A 20,420-nucleotide genomic window follows, 5' to 3' on the forward strand; every position below is an offset into this window, starting at 1 on the left:
GGTGTGTGAAGAAGGAAATGGTGAAGAGGAGAGGAGCCAGCGGCGGGCAAATCAAGAGAAACAGCAAGCTGGCTGGGGGGGGGAGGGAAACCCCGCCAAAGCAGCGTTCATTTTCCGCTAAGAGGCTAGAGCACAGGTAATGCTTGGGACTACATTACCCAAGCGCCTTTCTTCCAGCAAGCCCCGCCTATCTCTCTCTCTCCGCTTATTGGTGTTGGCCTTTGGAGTTCTGCCGGACGCGTCATCCCGATTGGCGGAAAGAGCCTGCCACTCGGCGTTGCTACAGAGACGCGAGGCAAACCTGGGCGAAGGCGCTATGGCCCCAGTGGACAGCTGCAGCCTTGCGCCCTGCTCGGGTTCTTTCCTGGCGCTTGCAAAGGAGGGATCCGGAGTGGAAAGGTGAGCAGGGGCTGGGAGGGTGGACTGGAAGGCAGGCAGGCAGGCAGGCAGGCAGGCAGGCAGGCAGGCAGGCAGGCAGGCAGGCAGGCAGACAACCTCTAGGGGGAGGAGCAGAGCTGTGCATCCCCCCTTTGCAATGCTGCGGCTCGGGATACCCCCCCCCCCGCTGATTAAGGTTTGGGGTAGGATAGCTCTACCTGCCTTAGCTCTTGTTCCTTGCTAAATTCCTCCTGGTTTTTCAGCACGCTGCAGGATGGGCTTAGCTTGCTTTTGATGTAACGATTGCAAAGCCATTCATTCATTCATTTTTTTTTTTGCATGGGGGCGGCACTGAAAGAACGCAACAGTGGTGCTCAACGTTTTAAATAAAACAGATCATTATTAACCCAGTGTTCAAAGCGAGGTCGTCATATTTTCTCTTCTAAGATTCCCGGATCAGGTATTTGGGATATTCGTTCAGTCAGTCTTCCTTTCTCTCTCTGTCTGTCTCTCTGCCCCGGCTTCCCTGCTCTCTCCTTCCCCTCCCCAGCAGAATAAGGGCTCAACAAATTTGTGCGTCGAGGTGGGTGGGGGAGAAGCAGAGCAACCCTATTACACATAACAGAGGTATCTTAATACGGATTAATTACCATCCCAGGCACCGTCGTTACCATCGTGGTGGGTTTTCGTTTCGTGGCTGGTGGTTTCTGAAAGTTCTTAGTGATTGATTAATATGGAATAGAAGTGCGTTCTCAAGTACAGTAAGGGGGTATGTTTTGTAGGCTGGAGAGCAAAGAGTCTCATTTGGAGTAGTTGTGAGTAGAGAACTCATGTGCCTGTGTGTTTCTTAACACTTCTTCTGCAGGGGTTAATTTTGCATATATCCTGGTGTGTGTGTGTGTGTGTGTGTGTGTGTGTGTGTCCTTATGGAGATGCTCCCCCAAAATGCCTGGCTGAAGAGGTGGGGCAGCTCCCACTTATCAGTTCCCCAGGCAGTAACTTATCATTCTCCATTTCCACAGTAACTGTGGAGTGAGATGGAGAGGGGTGGGGGACCAAAACCAAACAAACAAAATTGAAATGCAGTTTATTGAACCACAATACAGTACTACAATGATCAATGAAAGCAAGACAAATAAGGTTGTCTGCAGGCTGAGTTGTGTAAGGTTCTGTTTGCATGTCTTTTCTTGAGGGACCGCATTCCTTCTTCTCATATTCTCCAGATGGCTACAATTTTACTTCTTCAAGGTTTTGGTTGGTCCTCATCAACTGTATTCTCTGTGAGGTTTTGCAACTTGAGGCTTACTTGCAAAAAAAGGTCCCATGAATTGGAAAGGGGATTTCTTCTCAAGTATGTGTGTATTGGGTTGCAGTCTTCACCTGCAATCCTACACACTATGTACTTGAGAGTAAATGCTATGAAATCAATGGGATTTTCTTCCACTTTAGCATGGTTAGGATCTGGGTGGCAAACCTGCAGTCCCGTTCCTTAATACAGTATTAGTCTTATTAAAGTGAATTGAACTGCTACAAATGCAGCACGTGGTCCCCAGCTTTTCTCGGTTCAGAGTAATGCCAGCACACAAATTGTCGATGACAGTTGCAAGTAATATTGCTGTATTCTCCTTAGTGAAAAGTTTAGTGTTGCAAATTAATATGCAACTATCAATGCACAGATATTATGTTAAAATAACAGATGCAGAACTATTGCATTCCAGTTGTTAGCGATATAAATGTAAATTCTTCGTATCTGAAAACTGCAAAACCTTAAAATAATCCCTATGCTTCTCTAATTCCCAGAATAGGAGTTTGATTTCCTTGGCTAAATATGTATGATCACGTGTAGTTTATTGAGGTTTTTAGTTCTGTGCTGTCTTTCATATAACTCAGGACTTTATGAAAATGGCTATTTAAACTCTGGTCAAAATAAGTAGATCGGCTAGAACCTCCCAGGTATCTTACTAAGGAGACATTATTTCTCTGTGTGAGTCTGAATATTTTCTAAGAAGATACTTCTCTTTTCATTTGTCCTAAAGAATTAGGAATCAGATTCTACATTTTTTTTAAAGAGTGCATGGTGTTTTGCCTTTTGGAAACATACTGGCTTTCTGTAAAATGCATTCCTTGGCATTCTTACATGCTGAATCCACACAGGTGTGCACTTTGATCAGTTTTCAGCGTGTCTGTGGCACAGATATTTGTCCCCAAGTTAATTTTTAGTGCTTCAGATCACTCTCTTCCCTACGCCTCTCTCAAGACTGTCTGTCATAATCTCCCAACAATTGCACTCAGCAAGTAAGAGATCATCTTGCAAAGTTTTAAAGGTATTAAATGTTCGTATGGTCTCTCTCTGTGTGTGTAGTTAAATGAGTAACCTAATTTGTTTCTCGCTCACTTGCAGCTGAGCTGTTTAAAGAAGCTTTCCACTCCAGTCAGTGACTCAAGAGGAAGAAGGTAAGGTGGCTGCTGTATAAGAATAATCTTTTCTTGGTGATTGATATTCTGCTAAAAACAATAAAGCTATTATTATTATTTATTTATTAATGTGCAAGCTTAGGACTTGGTTTGGTGGATGAAATGCCGACAAGGAACGTGCTGCGTCCATTGCAGATGTAAATGACTTCCCTGAGCTGTCCTTGCCATAGCATTCCTCTTGCTTAGCCACTGCAATTTTAAGAGGACTGTAGATAATTTTTCGAGGTATTGAAACATTTAGCCGTGGCTTCCTCTGCTGTGGTTGTCACCTCTGCTTTGTGTCAATTGCAGATTCATTTCATAAGGATGTCTCTATTTTCTGCTTTATCTGCACATTGATAGATCCTGCATGACCAGGCTGAGGGAGGCTTTGCTAGGAGATGAGTGTGTTTGGAAACACACACACACACACACACACACATACACACACACACACAAACATATGAAGGAGCTGAAATCAAATCTGCTTTTTGGGGGCCCTGTTGGACTCCTTTTGATTAAAGGAAAATGGGAGCTTGATGTGGCGGTTTCTCCCCACTTCCCTGCATTCTGCTGTGTGTCGCTTTAGCAAATAGTTTCACAAATGCAGAAGGAACCGTAACATCCTGCCTGATAAGTTTGGCTTCCCTTTGCATGGATCGGTTTGGAACGGCTTTATTTGGAATTCATGCATCTCTTCGCACGGGGGCATCTCATGCCCGCCAAACACTTCCACTGCACCAGTTGCATCTTTGCAAGCAGGGGCAGAACATTATCAAGAGCCTAAAAATGGGAGGGGATTACCCAGTTCCACTGTGAGGAGAGCAGAACTGTGCTGAGATTTCCAACCCGCCTCAACACACTTCAGCTTGAGCACACATACCCCCCCCCCCACAGTCCACACATGTGCATGGCTCTTCACTTTCCCCCTCTCCATATTATCACAGCAACTCTGTAAGGGACATTAGGGTGAGGGAGTGAGTGTGAGTTGAGACTTGATCCCTATTTCAGTACGCTGATCACAACACCATTCTGGCTCTTTCTGAATACCTCCATCACTCCAAATTGGGGGTGGGGGCAGAATAAGAGGGTTCTTATGAGCCCTCTGGCAACTCCTGCACTTTCAGTTAAACTGGGCAATCTCTTAAGGATGTGATATTTCCCCTCTCCTCTGCGTATGGTTGACTCGGGAACCTAGAGATTTGAAATATTTTTGTTTTCCATCCTGGAAGAGTTCATAGTCCCTGCACGGGCACACACTTCTATATCTGTCTGCTTTGCGTTATTAATAAAAATATTGGCGTGTGCAAATGTCTGTGGAGTGACTTAGTATAACTCTCTCTAATTACAGATTTAATATCCCCATCAAAAAAACAACAAAGAGTCTGGTGGCACCTTAAAGGCCGACAGACTTATTACCACTGAAGCGTTTGCATTTCTTAGCCTTTTAGGTGCCATAAGGCTCTTTGCAAGTTTTGCTGTGACAGACTAACACGGCTAACCCCTCTTGAACTTAAGCTTCCCATTTTACCCATGGGGAAACCGAGGCGAAGAGGGAGTAATTTTCTTTCTTTTTCTTCTCCTTCCAAAGGCCACCCAGGGAGTTAATGGCTGTTATGAAGTTGAACCCACATCTTCTGGACCAGGACCAACCCCTCCAGTTATCTCCTCCTGCCATCTATTTGTGTTAGCCATTTTGGCGTGCTCCTTTTAATTTCGCAGATGTGAATAAGAAGGGTTTTCCCTTCCTTTATTTTTTGAAGGCTCATACACACATACACAAGTATGTACTGTATATACATATACACATACGCATATATACATTTCAGCCTTTTAAATAGAACGTCACAGATAGGTATGGAGACCTACAAGTGCTGAAGTTGCATTGTGGAAAGTGGTGGTCTGTTCACCCTGCGAAAACCCAGGCCTTCTCCCCACCCCCCTGGGGTGCTAAGCGTGTGTCTAGACAGTGTGGCTACACGCGGAGGCTCGTTTGATTGGAATGCTCCCCAGGCTGAAAATATTCCTTACACATAGAGTATTAGATGTTGGGGGAAGTCTATGCTAGGGCTCTTCTTCCATTACATTAACCTTGCAGTCCTGTACTTGTCTCTTGGAAGTAACTGCCATTGAATTAAATGGGACTTACTCCTGAATGTATATGGCAGGTGTGGCAAATCTTTTGGCCTTCTAGATGTTGCTGAACTACAAAACCCATCAGCCCCAGGAAGCTTGGTCATGGATGATGGGAGTTGTAGTTCATCAACATCTGGAGGGCCAAAGGTTCCCCACATGCAATAATAGGGATGGGTAAACCTGCCAGTTTTGTTTTTTCTTAGTTCCTCAGTCTTCTCCCACTCTCCACACTTCCACATCTGTTGCAAAACTTTTTTTCAAGAGTCCTTGTGAAAATTTGTTAGCATCCTACTGAGAATGTCTCCTGTTATATGCCTTTTAATATGCAGTGTTCCCTAAAATGCACATTTTTGCAAAGCAATTTCCCCTAACATTATGCCTTTTTTGGTATGTTATTTTCACAATTATCTTCATTTTATGGACACTTTGCCCTTGTGCATCGCACAATTAGAAGGGTGGATTTCACAGGATTGCCATGTTTCAGTTCGCTATTTGCCTAGCTAGTTTGCTCTTGAAGTGTGAATTGAATCAAATTTCTCCTCCATCTCTAAGTGCTGCTAACCCTAATATTTTTGTACAGAAGAGCTTTTTATTTTATTGATTCATTTTGGTGTCCATGTACTGCTTCCTCTTAGTGACTTTAAGGTAGATTAAAAAGAAGAAGAAATAGAAATGAAGTCAGGTGAGCATAAACAATGTAAAGCAATGCAGATAAAGGAACAGTTAATAATCAGAGAGTTTGAAGTATTTAAAATTAATTTTAAGAGGCTGTGGTCTTTGCCTGGCATTGGATAAAGGACTATGGAGTTGGCAATGGGGTCTTCTAGAATTCCTGGGCAGGATGTTCTGCAACTGGGCCATAACTATCCAAAAAGTTGCCTCCCTTGTTGATGTTGCCTGTGATGAAAGTTCTACTTGTGGAAGAACATTATCCAAAGACCTTAGCGTTTGAGTGTAAATGCATGTTCCACTTTTTATCCCAGAGATGCCTCCTCAGGTGGCAAACCATAAGGTATAAAAGCAATCTTATTATAAGAAAATCAAAGAACAGTCAAAAACAGCCAATTGGAAAATAGTTTTGAGACAGACAGTCCCTATTGCAATATTAAGGAAATCAGCCAGCCAGACAAAACTAACAAACGCCTCCTGGAATATACAAGTCTTTAATCAGTAGCAAAGAACAAAGCCATTTGAGAGAGTTCCAGACAGATTTCCTTGGGTGTAACTGGTGAGAAGGCTTTCCCTCTTGTTCCATCAGCTGTATTTCTGAGGAAGGTGGGATCCTCAAAAGAGCTGCTTCAGTTGATCTGTAAGGACAAGCAGGCTCTTCTGGGAATTCCAAACAGTTTAGGATAGCCTTCCCCAATCTCACGCTGTCCAGATGTTCTTGGACTCCAGCTCCCGTCAACCACAGCCAGCAGGTCAGGGAAGATGTGAATCAGAGCTGAAGATATCTGGAGGGCAGCGGCTTATATCAGCACCACCTTGAAATGAGCCTGGAAACAAAATGGCGGCCAGGATGACCAAACTGATACTGAGGGGGGTAGGTATGGGCAAATCTCGATTAGTTTCAGTTTCTGTCAGTTTCTCATTTGTCCAATCATAAATTTAGTTATCCACATTCCTACCTCAGTTTGTGGCTATTAATTTAAAATGTCCTCATGAAAATTTACCAGCCTTTTGGGTGCAAATTTATTCCAATATACACATTTATGTTTGTGATTTCACCCCCTAATATCCATATCTTTGTAAAGCAGTTTCTCCTAATAGAATGCAATTTTGCATGTTTTGACTCATACATATATAAATTTAATGCATATTTTATCTCAATATATGCGTTTCTGTACACATTACTTGACTGGAGAACTCCATTGCAAGATTCAGAGATTTCTGTGTTTTAGTTTGAGTATTGTAGTAATTAGCAAAGGTCCCAATCTCAGCTTCTTGGGGTCAACATGTGCTCAGAGGTACCTAGTTCTGTAACTCTCAGACTGCATCTGCCTGGCTGAGTCATTGTTTTGCACCTAGTTGGCATAGGTTAAACCAGTGTAACCCCTTCATGGATCAATGCCTTGTCGTGGCGAAGGGGCTTGAATAACTCAGAGAAGCTATGAGCTATGCCATGCAGGGCCACCCAAGATGGACAGGTCATAGTGGAGAGTTTTGACTAAACGTGATCCACCTGGAGAAGGAACTGGCAAGCCACTCCAGTATCCCTGCCAAGAAAACTCCATGGACAAAGACAACAGGCATATAAAAGTTATGACGCTGGAAGATGAGCCCCTCAGGTCGGAAGGCGTCCAACATGCTACTGAGGAAGAGCGGAGGACAAGTACAAGTAGATTCAGAGCTGATGAAGCGGCTGGGCCAAAGCCGAAAGGACGCTCAGTTGCGGATATGCCTGGAAGCGAAAGGAAAGTCCGATGCTGTAAAGAAAAATATTGCATAGGAACCTGGAATGTAAGAACCATGAGTGGAGGTAAGCTGGATGTGGTCAAAAATGAGATGACAAGAATAAATATCGACATCCTGGGCATCAGTGAACTAAAATGGAAGGGAATGGGCGAATTCAGTTCGGATGACTATCATATCTACTACTGTGGGCAAGAATCCTGTAGCAGAAATGGAGTGGCCCTCATAGTCAACAAAAGAGTGGCAAAAGCTGTAATGGGATGCAATCTCAAAAATGACAGAATGATCTCGATACGAATCCAAGGCAGACCTTTTAACATCACAGTAATCCAAGTTTATGCACCAACTACCGGTGCTGAAGAAAGTGAAATTGACCAATTCTATGAAGACCTACAACACCTTCTAGAAATGACACCAAAGAAGGATGTTCTTCTCATTACAGGGGACTGGAATGCTAAAGTAGGGAATCAAGAGATAAAAGGAACAACTGGCAAGTTTGGCCTTGGAGTTCAAAATGAAGCAGGGCAAAGGCTAATAGAGTTCTGTCAAGAGAACAAGCTGGTCATCACAAACACTCTATTCCAACAACACAAGAGACGACTCTACACATGGATATCACCAAATGGACAGCATCGAAATCAGATTGATTATATTCTCTGCAGCCAAAGATGGAGAAGCTCCATACAGTCAGCAAAAACAAGACCTGGAGCTGACTGTAACTCAGATCATCAGCTTCTTATAGCAAAATTCCAGCTTAAACTGAAGAAAGTAGGAAAAACCACTGGGCCAGTAAGATACAATCTGAATCAAATCCCTTATGAATACACAGTGGAAGTGAGGAACAGGTTTAAGGATTTAGATTTGGTGGACAGAGTGCCTGAAGAACTATGGATGGAGGCTCGTAACATTATACAGGAGGCAGCAATGAAAACCATCCCAAGGAAAAGGAAATGCAAGAAAGCAAAATGGCTGTCCAACGAGGCCTTACAAATAGCGGAGGAGAGGAGGCAAGCAAAATGCAAGGGAGATAGGGAAAGATACAGGAAACTGAATGCAGATTTCCAAAAAACAGCAAGGAGAGACAAGAGGGTCTTCTTAAATGAGCAATGCAAAGAAATAGAGGAAAACAATAGAATGGGGAAAACCAGAGATCTGTTCAAGAAAATTGGAGATATGAAAGGAACATTTCGTACAAAGATTACCATAATTAAGGACAAAAGTGGTAAGGACCTAACAGAAGCAGAAGACATCAAGAAGAGGTGGCAAGAATACACAGAGGAATTATACCAGAAAGATATGGAGGTCTCGTACACCTCAGGTAGTGTGGTTGCTGACCTTGAGCCAGACATCTTGGAGAGTGAAGTCAAATGGGCCTTAGAAAGCATTGCTAATAACAAGGCCAGTGGAAGTGATGATATTCCAGCTGAACTGTTTAAAATTTTAAAAGATGATGCTGTTAAGGTGCTACACCCAATATGCCAGCAAGTTTGGAAAACTCAGCAATGGCCAGAGGATTGGAGAAGATCAGTCTACATCCCAATTCCAAAGAAGGGCAGTGCCAAAGAATGCTCCAACTACCGCACAATTGCGCTCATTTCACACGCTAGCAAGGTTATGCTTAAAATTCTACAAGGCAGGCTTAGGCAGTATGTGGACCGAGAACTCCCAGAAGTGCAAGCTGGATTTCGAAAGGGCAGAGGAACCAGAGACCAAATAGCAAACATGCGCTGGATTATGGAGAAAGCTAGAGAGTTCCAGAAAAACGTCTACTTCTGCTTCATTGACTATGCAAAAGCCTTTGACTGTGTCGACCACAGCAAACTATGGCAAGTTCTTAAAGAAATGGGAGTGCCTGATCACCTCATCTGTCTCCTGAGAAATCTCTATGTGGGACAAGAAGCTACAGTTAGAACTGGATATGGAACAACTGATTGGTTCAAAATTGGGAAAGGAGTACGACAAGGTTGTATATTGTCTCCCTGCTTATTTAACTTATATGCAGAATTCATCATGCGAAAGGCTGGACTAGATGAATCCCAAGCCGGAATTAAGATTGCCGGAAGAAATATCAACAACCTCAGATATGCAGATGACACAACCTTGATGGCAGAAAGTGAGGAGGAATTAAAGAACCTTTTAATGAGGGTGAAAGAGGAGAGCGCAAAATATGGTCTGAAGCTCAACATCAAAAAAACCAAGATCATGGCCACTGGTCCCATCACCTCCTGGCAAATAGAAGGGGAAGAAATGGAGGCAGTGAGAGATTTTACTTTCTTGGGCTCCTTGATCACTGCAGATGGTGACAGCAGTCACGAAATTAAAAGACGCCTGCTTCTTGGGAGAAAAGCAATGACAAACCTAGACAGCATCTTAAAAAGCAGAGACATCACCTTGCCGACAAAGGTCCGTATAGTTAAAGCTATGGTTTTCCCAGTAGTGATGTATGGAAGTGAGAGTTGGACCATAAAGAAGGCTGATCGCCGAAGAATTGATGCTTTTGAATTATGGTGCTGGAGGAGACTCTTGAGAGTCCCATGGACTGCAAGAAGATCAAACCTATCCATTCTTAAGGAAATCAGCCCTGAGTGCTCCCTGGAAGGACGGATCGTGAAGCTGAGGCTCCAATACTTTGGCCACCTCATGAGAAGAGAAGAATCCTTGGAAAAGACCCTGATGTTGGGAAAGATTGAGGGCACTAGGAGAAGGGGACGACAGAGGACAAGATGGTTGGACAGTGTTCTCGAAGCTACGAACATGAGTTTGACCAAACTGCGGGAGGCAGTGCAAGACAGGAGTGCCTGGCGTGCTATGGTCCATGGGGTCACGAAGAGTCGGACACGACTAAACGACTAAACAACAACAACAACAAACCAGTGTAAAGTACACCAGGTCCAAATTCCATTCAGGAATGGAACCGCTCCTGGCTGAGCTGGCCTAAGCCTGGCAAACGAATGAGCAGCTCAGGATGTAGTGGATCCCTGACTCAGACACCTGATTCCAGGCTCAGGTGGCATTAAGTCCCCAACCCTGGCTCAGCTAAAGATACACCGACATAACTTGCTCATCATGGCTCAGCTGCCTGAGTCAAAGCTAGCAGAGCCGAGGCCAGAGTAATAGGGGTTTTCTGGAGATATGGTGCCAGGGAGACCCAGGGTGGGGCTTAAGCTAGATCCTTAGCTTGGTCATGTGACCTGGCAACCTGGCATAGGCCCCTATTTTAAAGGCAGTATTCCTGCTGCTAACCAGTTTGCTTTACACCAGGCAGTTCCCTTGAAATAGCATCTGAGTTATACCACCCTTTTTGCAAGCTTACATAGCGGCTGTTTCCAAGCAAGTGGGAGCTGCAACAAAAGGCTGGTTGTGTGGAGTCTAGCCACACTGTTTAATATCCCATTTTCTACTCTTAAAAGAGGTGGAAGGGCTATAGCTCAGTGGAAGAGAGTCTGCTTTGCATGCAGAACATCCCAGGCTCAATTCCTGCCATTTTCTGAAACTTGGAGAGTTGCTACCAGTCAGTGCAGACAATAGTGAGCTGGATGGAATGAAGGTCTGATTCAGTGTACGCAGCTTTCTATATCTTTCCGCAAACACACAACCAGCATTCTATGGGCACTGAGCATGCCCAGCCCTCATTGGGCTGTCTCCCAACACCCTGCATTTTTTTTAAAAAAACTTTTGCAAACTTCTCTGAAGCCTGCCTCTCTCTTGTGCATGAGTAGTGCTGTTTTGGTACGTGAGCGACGACACTCATTGCCCAAATGTTGGAATTAGAGGGAAGGATATCATCCTTTTTTGTGTTGTTGTTTTTAATCCTCTAATAAAATCAGTAAAATCCCAAAACAAACTGAATTACATTACAGGCTGTCCTGACAAAATGGATTGTTTTTGTCTCTTTGGTTTTTGATGGGACTTGTAGTCCAGCAACATCTGGAGGGTACCATATTGGCAATTTACCCTCAAGTATTTGCCTCTTTATATTTTTCTGTCTCCTATTCCCACTTCTGTCTGAATTTCCCCCCACTTCTTTTTGGCAATCCTTATGTGAATTATATACAACTTATTTTGGAGTCACATAATTCTTTCTTTCTTTCTTTCTTTCTTTCTTTCTTTCTTTCTTTCTTTCTTTCTTTCTTTCTTTCTTTCTTTCTTTCTTTCTTTCTTTCTTTCTTTCTTTCTTTCTTTCCAAAAGACATTTACTTAGAAGCAGGTTGGACAAGAGAAGAGAGACTGTTTCCCCTTGCTTGGAAAGCAGCACAGATTCTTTTTTAAACTGGGTGAAAAGCAAAAACTGGCTGTCCTGCTTTGAATTAAATCAATATGCCGGTTGCTGAGTGATTGGTGTATCAGGCATGCTACCCTGAGAAGCAGGTGTAACAGCTCAGAACACTTTTTCGTCCTCTGTGCAGCTTTCTCTCTGCTTGGGAGTGTTTTCGTTGGCCTTTGATAAGTGCCTAAGCTTTGTCCTGGAGGTTGGAACGGTTCCACCAGTTTGTTCCGACAGGCAGAAAGTCCTTGCCCAAGACTGCCTCCCTTCGTTCCAATTGACGCCCTTGTTTGCTAAGGGCTGTCTCCAGTGCTTTTTACTCTCTGAGTAGACCCACTGAAATGGGTGATGTAGGTCTGTAAATTCTGATTGTCCTACTCTGCAAAAACTTACTTGGCTGCAACCCAAAAGCTCAGTTGTACAGGTTAGATTCTGAGAAGCTTAAAATTGCTGGCGTTTCATGGGAAATGCCCATTCACGAAAGCTCATACCAATGACAAACTTAGTTGGTCTCTGAGGTGCTACTGGAAGGAATTCCTTTGTCTTTGCCAACCCTGCATGAATTTTTCACACCCATAGCGCCTTCTTTTCCCCCAACCTAGGGGGGAATTTAAAAAAAATTGAACTGAGAAGAGTGAAGGATTATGGAAAGTGTTTATGTCGGAGTATGTGTGAGTGTGAAGGGGGTAAATGCAACAATAGGGAGCTTCCTTTTCAGCTGCTGTTCTGTTAGCATTATTTTACGGGATGCAATTCTTTTATAATTGTTCTACTGATGGTGTTATTTATTAATTATATTCATTTATATCCCACCTTTTCACCTGACTGGGACTCGAGCCAGCTCATGCAAATTAAGACAACACAGGTAAAAAGCTAAAAACATGGGGGGGGGGAATCATTACAAAAATCATTAATCTCAGATAGAATTAAAAACAACAACAAAACAAAAAACAAAAACAAATCTACTAAAATACAGATGATGAAAACAAGAAAAACAGGCAGCATTATTAAAGCTATTTCCTTTAAAAAGCAGTTAGCCCCCAAAGGCCTGTCGGGATAAAAAGTTCTTCACCTGCTGGCAGCTGGAGAACAAGGTGGGCGTCAATCTAGCTTCTCCAAGAAAGGAGCTCCAAACTCTGAGAGGAGCCATTTGTGCTGTAACTCTCATATTCTGTTGCTGTTGTTGTTTCTAAGCCACTTTGGGATTCCCTTGGATACAGAGTGGCATAGAAATACAATCCATCAAATCTAAAGTTCTTGTTGGTTGCCTTGTCTTCCCCATGCAAGGTAAGATCAGTCATGATAAGAGGCGCACCCTGGTTCATTGAAAAATACTCTTATTCTGCCAATCTCTGGGCCCCAGCTGTCCCTGATATTATTATTATTATTATTAAACAGGATTTTTTAAAATAAAAAAAATAACTTTATTAATAATCTCACGTGTCTTGCTCTTCCTGCAAGAACCTCAGGGTGGTGTGTGTGTGTGTGTGTGTGATTCTGTTTTGACAAACTTGTAAGGTAGGTTAAGTGGAGAAGCAGGGACTGTCCCGAGACTGCGTCGTGGCTGACTTGGGATTTGAACCCAGTTCTCCCTACTCTTGACATTTCAACCACTATCACACTCAGGTGCTGGTCTTTTCTTGATGAAAAAAAGAGAGATAGTTATTTGTTTTTAGGTATTTTCATCCCAGGTCCCGTTTGATCCACTCCACTTTACTCACATTTTCTTTTTTCCCCTTTTTTTTGCAGTTCAAAAAAATCTTTATTACATCTTTTCAGAAACAAAATACAAATTACTCACATTTTCATCAGCCTGACCTACCTCAGATGGTTCTGAGGATAAACGTGGTAGTTGCGGGGGGGACGGGACCACTACCCTTTCAGGAAAGGTCAGGTATAGATGCAGTAAATAATAAACACAATAACCTATGATGAATTTATTTCTCATTGTTCTCACAGTTTTGGGAATGACTGCCTTGTGCCACATGCAGATTTTGTGCCGCCTTCATATGCAGTATGGATTATCTTGCTTTTCTATGAGTATGAACCCTCTCTAGCAGAAGCAGAAAACCTTTGACCCTCCAGATGTTGCTGAACTACATCTCCCTTCATCCCTGAGCAGCGGCCATGTGTGCTGGGCCTGATGGGAGTTGGAGTTCAACAGCATCTGGAGGACCATAGCTTCCCTGCCCTTGGCTCTAGGATGCCTTTGATTAATAGCCTGGTACGTTTTGTGAGCAAAAAACCCAAAAAACTTATCCAAACCTATGATTAGCCACTAACAGGTGTGGCAGGGGAGAAGGGCAGGCCAACTCGTTCATGGCAGGCTGGGGAGCCTGATAGAGGGTTTTGAATATTTCCTGCAGATATCCCCCCCCCCCCTAATTCGGTTCATAAACTCTTAATGTTGCAGGGGGATAAAGTTATATCCCACACCTGTGTTTTGCCTCTTTATTTCAAGTCTCCTGATGCAAAGGTGCAAATTAGGCGAAATTTGTGTTAAAATGTGAGAGTTTTCAAGAGGGCTTTAAAAATAAAAATAAAATGTTGTCAAATGTGGCAAACTGAATTTAAGATTAGAAACAGGAGAATCGGAAAGGAAGTGAGATCGACAGATTCACCCATCCCTACCTTTTGCCCTTTCCACCATTTTGTAAAATGTCTGCTTGTGTTCACTCATTTGGCCTATAAATGTAGCTTTCTTTTCTGTCCTTCTTCTGTTTTCCAGGTGTGGTTTGCAAGGCTTTCCTAAGGCACACATGGAAGTTGCTCACCAAATGAACAGAAGTGGATGGAGGCATGGCACCACCATCATTTTTTATTTTATTTTATTTTTTATAAGGAAGCTGGATCCTTGGCCACCCCATCTAGGGAATTCCTAGATTGCTATAGTGAAGAGAATGCGAAAGCATCTTGCTTCTGACAGTAGCCCAACCGCCACCACTGGGAAACCCACAATCGGGACATGAAGGGAATTATCCTATCTGGTTGATGTCTGTAGCGTCTAATACTGAGATATACTGCCTCTGAAACTGGAGGTTCCTTTTTCTTTATATATTTATAACCTGTCCTTCCTCCCAAAGGAGCCCAGAGCAGTAATCACAAAAGTGATTAAACAAAAATAAAAACATATTTAAAAAAACCTCAAAAGCATTTAAAAAATCTAAAATGATCCATGTAGCTATTGATTGATCTATCTGCTATGCCATGGAATAACGCTTTGGACAGCTTTCCTTCTGCGACCTGGTGGTGTCCTTACATTTTGGACTACAACTCCCAACAGCCCTGGCCAACATAATAATTAGGGATGTTGGCTTTTGTTGATTGCTATATATTGCCTGGTTTGGTATTTGTTTTGTTATGTTTTTAAAAGGAATAAAGTGTTAAAAATAATAATAATTAGGGATGTTGGGAATTGTAGTCCAAATCCACCGGATGGAAAATGGTGGCATAGGCGAAAAGCACTATATAAAGAAAGATTATCAGTTTTTGTCATTAAATAAGCTAGCTTACTGTTCATTTGTTTTGTTTTGCTGTTTCTAGAAATGTCATATAGGTGACAGAACAGCATTTGGAAGCTGAAGATTAAAATAGCTTCTTTACTGTATCCAGAATAATAATTCTTTATTATATCTGATATACTATAATGTAAGTTCCCCCACAGGGATCTGGGTGGCCACTGTGAGAACTAAGGGGGCCAGAAGCCTGATCTCTCCATGTTGTTGTTGTTTAGTCATTTAGCCGTGTCCGACTCTTCGTGACCTCATGGACCATAGCATGCCAGGCACTCCTGTCTTGCACTGCCTCCCACAGTTTGGTCAGACTCATGTTGGTAGCTTCAAGAACACTGTCCAACCATCTTGTCCTCTGTCATTCCCTTCTCCTTGTGCCCTCAATCTTTCCAGATGATCTCTCCATATGAGGCTTTAATTATGGTTTTGATTCTGTCTTTAATATATTAGTTATAATGATACCCCACCATCCCCCTGAGGAGCTGAAGGTGGTGTACATGATTCTCTTTCTCCCCATCTTATCCCCCACAACAACCATGGGAGGTAGGTTAGGCCCAAAGACTTTGACTGGCCCAACGAATCTTCATGGCCGAGTGGGGAATTGAACCCTGGTCTCTCAGGTCAAATATAGTCCAGCACTCTAGCTATTACAGCACCACACTGGATCTCGTTGGAGAAAAATAAAAAAAGGCTTAGATTTTTCTGCCCAGGTTTGTTTGGGTGGGGAACTTCCAAATGAAAGCAGAACACAGAAGCTGCTGTTTTCCCTATCTGCGTCTACATCTAAAGTGCCGCCTTGATTACACTTTAGAGCACAATCCATCTTCAGAGGTGAATTTATAGAGAATCTTTATGAGGAAGAACAGCCATTGATTTGTTCTGAGCTTGCGGACGAAGCCAAGAGCTGACTCTTCGATTGGCTAAAATTTACTTAGCATTTTTAAGACGGGAGGCTTGTTTTACGCAGGACGGACTTCCTTCCTGCACAACTAGGAGCAGTGAGTGATGTTGACGGCAGAGGCAGAAGCGCCTGCTAAGTGTTTAAATGATGACACCATTATGTGAAGTGATTTTTGAAAGGAGAAGATTTCGGCCCAGAATTACCCCGGCTCTCTCATCTCCTTTTCAAATCTTTACTTTGCCAGCTACGCAGATGATGATTGATTTGTTTGTGACAGATTGCAGGAAACAGCCATTGATTTTTCAATATTTTTACCTTAAAATTATTTACAGTTGTAACCATGGGGATGTATTTCCATGGGCTGTCGGCTTCTGAAAGACGAGGGATAATATTCCCTGGTCCCTGACAAGACAAATTACCTGTAATGAGTTCAGTAGCTGAAGGGTATGCTTTTATTTTAAAATATGTCAATAACCTCAGTGACTAAACGAATATTGATTCAGCATAATGAAGCCTGAGTAATGTGAAAATGAGCTCTTCAGGGGTAGGCAAAGGGGGAAGGCTACCCCCTCCCTTTTCTTTCCCTTGCTTACAGCAATGACGCTTTTCATTCTTTATGGCTAGCTGTCGAAAAATATGCAGCGTTATAAACAAGTCACTGGCTGTTAAACAATAGAGGGAATAAACGGAGGCTCTTGACCCCAAAGGCTGGTATGCACAATGCATTTCTAAGAGAGCAAGAAGTCGGTTCTCTGTCTTAACGCAACGCTCTGCATATGGAAGTTTCAACCAAAACTGCATTTGCCACACAAAGCCTGAAATGCTAGGGACTCATTAATATCTGTTATTCAGGGTGAATATTTGGGCAAATTTTAGTCTGTGTGTCCAGGGAAGAGAGGGAAGTGAAGAAGTCCAAAAACAGCTTCTCCGTGTTGCTGTTTTTCTCCTGCTGTCATCCTGTTTTGAGGACCTGGGAGACAAAGTTCGAATCCCTACTTGGCCATGAAGCTTGGGGCAGTCGCTGCCTCTCTGCCTAACCTACCTCACAGGGCGGTTGTGGGGATTAAAATGAGGAAGGGGGAGAAACATGCACGTCACCTTTTGCTCCTTGGAGAAAAAGGCTGGAAATAAATGCAATTAAAAAACAACAACAATAAAACAATATACTAGTCTCAGCAGGTGCTGGCAGGTTGTAGTACTTTATCCTCACTTCTCCCGCCCTGCCCATCAGAACCCTGCAGATGCCATGCAGATGTTGCTGGACTCCAGCTCTCCCTCATCCTCAGCCAGCATGGCCAAAGGCCAAATGTGATGGAAACAGTACAACCCACAAACATCTGGAGGGCTGCGGGTCCTCCATCCCTGCCCTTCAACAACAACCACCGCCCTGTGAGGAAGGTCATTATTGCTATCCCCATTATATAGGTGGAAGCTGGAGACCGGCACATGGTGGTTTACCCAAGGCAACCTTCCTCAATTTGCAGGAAGTCTCAGGTTCAGGTCAGGTTGGGCATGTCCTTTGTCTGAATCCATGGCAGTCCATGCAGACAAGATGCACTAATGGTCTGATGTAGGCAGCTTCCTCCATGGCTAAAGATAGCTGGAATCAGGTCATAGGCATGTCTGCTTTGTATTGTATGCTCAGGTGCTTATTAAACACTGGTCCATACAAATAATCTGTCAGCTGATCATTTATGACGTCATTTCACCACCTGTCCAATCCAGTTTTGCTACCATAACATTGACATTTTATTTTTTCAAAAACCAACCTTTTGATGGTTATATTCCCCTTCCTGCCTGGCAGTTATTAGAAAGAAAAAGATTCCTTAATAATATAAGCTGCTTCTAGTTTCTTCTCTCTCTCCTTCCTAAATGAATTCTTTTTTTATTTGTCATGTAGGAAAGACTCCTATGTCAATGGGTTGGTGACAACAGCTGGTGCCACAGACTTCGTACATAATTCAAAAATAGTGGAAGTATTTCCCCCTCTCCTCTGCTTTATTTTCTGTGTGCACACATTTCATTTCCAGTGTGGTTCCGTTTGCCTTCATTTGATCTGATCGTTGCTTTGACCTGTCATATTTTATCTTGGTGTCCTTTAGAAGGACCATATGCCACTTCCCTTAGTTACCTTGCGTGGTGGAAAAGGGGAAGTAAATTATTCCTGAGAAATTGCTGCCAGGCTTCCCTCTTCAGTGTGTGGAGCTCTAAAAGGCCTCGGGCACCCATTCACCCGGGTTCAACCCTTGAACATTAAATGGTTGTGCAAAGGTGTTGTGGGACTGCTAGAGATGCACCCAAAGGATTCGCATTCTTCCCTCCCAGACTCATCTGCCATAAGCCCAAGCATTCAAGATGGGAAAGTCTCAAGGGAATAAATGGGGATGCAGCTTAAGGAAGAATTGTGGTTTGTATTGATCTCAGTATTTGAAAGGCACTAGGTGTTTGCAGTTGAAAAACCTGTAAAGTAAGGAGGAGCAGAACAAACTCTTAAAAGTCTGTTGGATGTGCAGGGGGAAGTTATGATATCTGGAGATATCCCCACTTTCTACAGGTGCCTTTCTCCCCTTTGCACTTGATCTCCTTTCTTCCAAAAGCACCAGTCAGATGCTGAGATCCCCTGTAAAATCCAGTATTTTACGAGAACCTAACATCAGTGGCCCATCTAGTACAGCATCCTGTTCTCATAGTGGCCAACCACATCCCTGTGGGAAACTCTCAAGCAGGATTTGACCACAAGAGCACTCTCCCCTCCTGTGGTTTCCAGCAACTCATATTTAGAAGCATTGCCACCTCCCGACTCTGGAGGCAGAGCATAGACATCACGGCTGGTACCTATCAATAGCCCTCTCCTCCATGAATTTGTCTAATTCTCTTATAAAACCACCTAGGTTGATGGCCATATCTCTGCCTCCTGTGGGAGTGAGGTCCACTGTTTTATTTGCTGCATAAAGAATCACTTTTTCTGTCCTAGGTCTTCTAACACTCAGCTCTATAGGCTTTTTCTGAGTTCTGGTGTTTGAGAGAGGGTGAAAACGTTTTCTCTATCCGCTTTCTCCCAGCCATAGGAGCCAACTCCTAGGGGCCGAGGTCCCTTCAGCTTCCCCCTAAAATATTTGAGGGGGCTGTCCTGCCAAAGTTGATGGGCATTCAAAGGTTGTGTGTGCCACTTCTTGTGATCGATTGTAATGAGGCAGGGTTTACCTGCCTGCCCCCCCAATATTTTATTCAGGTTGGCTCCCCGCATAATTTTATAAACTTCTGTCTGTCATCTCTTCCTCACCTTTTATCTGAACTAAAATGTCCCAAAGTGATATGAGACAGTAAGTGAACCAAGACTCAGTCATTATTAAAAATGTGCACGTCTCTGAAATTTGCAATGCAGTTCTCCAGCCACGTGATGTGTGCAAAAATTCCTATACTTGGGTAAAGTATGCATAAAATTGCACATATTGGTGGAAATAAAGTGCAAAATGCATCATATTCAAGAAAATGTATATTGGGAAAAATTGTGTACACAAATATGTGAATTAGGGGAAACTTGCAATAAAATGCAAGTTTTTAATGAGGACTTTAAAAAAAACTGAAAATGTGGATAATTGAATATAAGATATATTTTTTTTGGGGGGGGGGTGAACGAGAAACTTAGAGAAGCTTAAATTGACCCATTTGCCCATCCCTAAATCTTGTGTGGGGCAGGTAGCAACATGGCTGGGAAGGAAATTTTTGAGAAATTGGAGGACCAGTTTCAGCAGTAAATCAGTTTTGCCCCATGAAAAATGGTGGAATTCAATGAGTTATCCTTAGCCACTTCTTAATTGGTAGCCATGGGAAGAAGGTAAGTGTTAGCACTTCCTTGCTCCAAATCTGAATCCTGCAATGTCGGGTTTTAATAGTAGATGCATCCTTGGGATTCATGACTGATCATCTCTTTCCATGAACCTAAGATTTGAGCTTTGCCTGAAGTCTAGAGTCTTCAGTTGCCACACACGGTCTATTTTTAATCCCCTTCCAGAAAACAACTTTGAAATGGGTTTGCTCCTGCTGCTGCTTAATCTTCCATGTGTGGTTCAAGGGACGTACCATGTAGTTATCCCTAATTAAACCTGCGTAACACTAGACTTGTGTGTTTCATATATAGCATAGGAAAGGGCTGCATTAGGTCAGAGACTCAAAATCGTACCTCTGAGTGCACATAATGACCCGGCATTAGCGTTTAGGTTTGCAATGCTGTTTATTTAGCAACTCAAGATAGAAAACAAAATGTAATCTTGGAGCAGACAGAATCCATTTTATATATATATAAATACTCCAAATAATAGGTTGGTTTCTCCCAGACTTCCTGGCTCTACAATGATTGCTG

At 43.0% G+C, this 20,420-nt stretch overlaps 1 long non-coding RNA gene across 1 annotated transcript; it reads right to left on the reverse strand.

Moving 5' to 3' along the window:
- Positions 1-6,117: 6,117 nt before the first annotated feature.
- LOC148685299 (uncharacterized) lies at positions 6,118-13,050 on the reverse strand. Its single transcript, XR_015950516.1, has 2 exons — positions 12,717-13,050; positions 6,118-6,464 (listed from the first exon to the last, which is right to left on the reverse strand). It is a non-coding gene; the product is annotated as an uncharacterized LOC148685299 (long non-coding RNA).
- Positions 13,051-20,420: the final 7,370 nt, after the last annotated feature.

This window comes from Zootoca vivipara, chromosome 6, assembly GCF_965207765.1.
Source record: "Zootoca vivipara chromosome 6, rZooViv2.hap1.1, whole genome shotgun sequence".
In the NCBI taxonomy this organism is placed as follows: Eukaryota; Metazoa; Chordata; class Lepidosauria; order Squamata; family Lacertidae; genus Zootoca; species Zootoca vivipara.